Here is a 3,929-nt window from a genome sequence, read left to right as displayed (position 1 = left end):
TGCTGAAGAAAAATGCATTTTTCTGTTACTACTTCACAATGATACAATGGATCTAATTCACTGCTTCTACTGCAGCTGGTAAAAACCAAAAACAAAACCAACACCACATACCTAGTAGGTGATAAGAGCTGGGAAACAAACACAAAGACTAAGAATAGGCAAACACCAGATGTAAGCTTGCAGTATGAGAGTAACACCAAAACAAACCCACTGGTGTCTTTTTAGTTTCACATGCAAAGTGACTTTGGTCGAAGAGCAGAGGTGCTGAGCTCTCTGCAATAGCTGCAGGGCAGCTTATGAAAAGTGGTGGCCATGGCTGGTTACCTCAGACCCAAAAGGGGTACCAGAAGGCATCCAGAGAACAAGAAAACTATCAAAAATCTCCATTAATTTTCCTGGGGCATGATGGACAAATACTCCTGGCCTCTTCTAGCTGAGTCTTCAAGTTCTCTCTGATTTTTTGCTTGTTCTTTGGAGCTGATGGCTCTCTTTACAGATCTCTGTGTAGGTCTGGACCTCATTGCAAATGATCACAGAAATTAATTAACAAGACACAGGAACGTAAGAATTTGATTAACAGGTAATGAGGACATGACACATGACACAAGATATTTGAAGGCTGTAAACCACATGGGTTGAGAGGAGTAGCTCTGGTGTGTGTGGACTAGTCTACAGACTATAAAGAGAAACTACGTCATCCCTCTTTTAGGGAGGGGGAAAGAAAAAAACCAAAAAAAGCCATCTCAGGATTGTTGGACAGTTTCCCAAAGGATATAGTGGAATTTCCCATCCACTATTGCATTTGAAGTTCAGACATGACAAAGCACTAGGGAATGCACATTTGGGATATGTCTGTGAAAGGACGGAAGAATCTGATTCACCACTTTTATCTTTCTGGCTTCTACTGTGACCCACAATCTCTACCTGGAAAAAACCTGAGAAAGAGACAAACCACTGTGGCTCCCTCCCTTTTCTTCTGTGGTGATTTCCTTGTGCTAGAGTGGCTCTGTAGTCACAAGTACCAACTTCTGATCCCACACAAAGTAAAAGAAGTAAGGGCATAATTAACATCTGAACTAATTGTCCTAGTTAGCTCCACGGCCAGGGCACACCTGGCCTGAAAGCTGGTTTAGCTTCTATTTTCCCTTGCGTCAAGTGAAACAAAACACCTGCTCTGAAGGCAAGGAGCGCATGCTCTGGGGTTAGAACTGAAGCACTTTATACACCTTCATCATGGGTATTGTCATCACAGAATCATAGAATGGTTTGAGTTGGAAGAGGAATTAAAGATCATCCAGTTCCAACCCCCTGCCATGGGAAGGGACACCTTCCACTATCCCAGGTTCCTCAGAGCCCCTGAGCAAAACCTGGCCTAGAATACTTCCAGTGATGGGGTAGCCACAGCTGCTCTGGGCAACCTGGGCTAGTGCCTTGCCACCCTCATATTAAAGAACTTCTTTTGAATGTCAAATCTAAAACTCTCCTTTTGTGGTTTAAAACAGATCCCCCTTGTCCCATGACTACCTGCCCATGTAAAAAGTAGCTCTCCCTATTTCTATATGCCCCTCTTAAGTACTGGAAGGCTGAAATGAGCTCTCGCTGGAGCCTTCCCTTCTCCAGGCTGAACAACCTCAATTCTAAAAAAATATGAGGAAAATAACTGAGTTAGCCAACTGAGTTAACTTATCAGTTAACTTCTTCCTGTGTATTTTTTCTCATGTAATCTTTAGTTTTTGTTTATAGTGAAAAGACAGTTTTCTTACAAAACCAGGCCAAAACCAGGGATTTTCAGCAATTTGGATTTTCCCTCCCAAGCAGTGAGCAGTTGTAATAGTTACAATTTCAACAAACTGTATGTTTCAAAGAGATGTGTCCATTCATGGAGTTCCCATGGGGTTTTCACCAGGTCTTGCTGCTGTCAGCTGCTACTAAACCACCTGGATGCTGCTAAACTGTCTTTTCAAAGGTTCCACATCACATCACTCTTGTGCTACACTGCTCTTGGCTCTCCTAGCTACCCCACCTGAATCTCCTCAGCTCGAGGCCTAGAAAAGTACTACTTCTCATACCTAATACAGACAGTTTTCAAAAACAGGCCCCCCAGGAGCAGAGAGACTGTTCAGGGAGACACAAGCTGCTGCCTAAGGAAGGTTTACTATTACTAAAGATAGGATGGCTCATAAAGGTCTGAATAGTAAGGTCCTCAAACTCAAGCCCACATTTTGTCAGGGGAAGAACTCTTGCTCACTGTGCTGTTTCACAGACGTACACAGCACTGAATTTCCTCTTATTAAGCTCAAAACCCCAGTTTCCATTTCCATGGCTCTGTTGCAAGGATTTGGACAGGTGAAAGGACGAGTTTAAAGCTGCATTTGGAGCAGTTCCATGATGATACTGGGAGGCAGGGTAGAGGGAGGTGCACAGCACATCAACACTGGAAGCTGCCAAGTGAGATTTGTCTCATCATATTACTGCCAGGTGTTTTGCACACCTCAGGGAGAGCAAGAGAGGAGCTTTGGGAAGTGAGGCAGGAGAAGGAGCAGGCAAACTTTCTGCAGAGACAGGAGGGGAGGGCTTATGCATCTCACCAGGGAAACTGTTAAGCTCCTGGTCAAAGGCTGGGTGCACCATAGTAGAAGACAGGTGTCTGCAATAAGGATTTCATGGAGATGGAATAGGAAATAATGAAACAAGACTGACAGCACCTGTAGCCTTTACATGCAGAGCAGCTACGTACAAGAGCCCAGTAATTACCAGAAGAGAGTGCCTGTGGAGCACTGCCATGTTAAACTCCCAACGCAGGTCTGCTCCATCAGCAGAGGGCCCATGAGACCCCCAGGAGCTCAGCTACCCAAACCAAACTTTCAATTATCATTTTCAGCAGGGCCAATAACATGACAGAGCAGCACACAGGACCTATCTAGCATCTGCCACTAGGCAGGATATGCAAACTCTCAAAGGTTTCCCTTTTTGGGGCTTACTGATCTTTCACATCTCTCACTGGATCGGATGTTGGGCTGGCCATCACTCCCTCATATGCTCTATGAAACAAGGTAAATTGATGTTCCCTGTCGAGATAAAGCCAGTCATGCTTTTTTCCCAAGAGGGCCTGGAAAACCAGGACTTCAGCTACCATGCACCCAGCTTGTAGGTGCTTGCAAGTGCACAGAACCCCTCCAAGCTGGAACAGTGAGAGGGAGCAGCTGGCCACATGCTAGCATGAAAACAGAGGGGTGATGCTTGGTCCTGCTGCAGTCACAAAATCTGAGAGGGGAAGGGTGCAGAAGGTGGCCTGGTGAGCAGAACAGGACAGCAGTGAAAGCATGAGGGCACAATCCATCCACAGCTTTCCCAGATTACGAAAGGCAACATCAATGTCGTACTTCCTTCCACTGTGGGTTAATTCACCTGGACGGAGATGACAAACACTTCTGGTTTTAAATAGAAAGTACCTCAGCTTCCCTCCCCCCTTCCTCCAACAAACAAGAAAGGAGCAATAACAAGTGCTGTCAAGCACAGACAAGCCCTTCAGCTAGCCAGGAAGCAAGGCTACACACAAGTGGAGCCCTGAGATCCTCCTCCCCCAGAAGTAGGAAGAGACAGAGCTTTCCGCCTGCCACCTTGGCCCTCCCTGCGAGGTGCCGGCTGCCGCCCCGCCGCCCTCAGCCCTGCTCCCCATCCTGCTCCCCTGCCGCGGGCCATGGGACAGCCCACACGCCCAGGCTGCCGCAAACACGCTCCCAGCAGAGAAAGTCCTGCCCTGCCATGTGGGCATGGAGCTGCTCCGGCCCAGTTGCAGCCGTGAGCTTCTGGCAGCAAGGGGAGAAACCTGTTCACGACATCGTCTGAGAGGCGTGGGCAAGGACACCCATTTTCTTATTGAAACAAAGGCTTTCCCAAGTAGTCCCTAGTTTGGGCTTATTCCTGCT

At 47.0% G+C, this 3,929-nt stretch overlaps 1 protein-coding gene across 2 annotated transcripts in view; it reads right to left on the bottom strand.

Annotated features, from left to right (window-relative positions):
* The window catches only part of ARHGEF5 (Rho guanine nucleotide exchange factor 5), a 33,084-nt gene that overhangs the window by 14,970 nt on the left and 14,185 nt on the right, over nucleotides 1–3,929 (bottom strand). The window lies entirely within an intron of this gene.

Source organism: Corvus brachyrhynchos, unplaced genomic scaffold (genome assembly GCF_000691975.1).
Source record: "Corvus brachyrhynchos isolate BGI_N302 unplaced genomic scaffold, ASM69197v1 scaffold317, whole genome shotgun sequence".
NCBI classification, from domain to species: Eukaryota; Metazoa; Chordata; class Aves; order Passeriformes; family Corvidae; genus Corvus; species Corvus brachyrhynchos.
The sequence above is the reverse complement of the archived record's forward strand: the minus strand, read 5'-3'. Positions and strand labels throughout refer to the sequence as shown.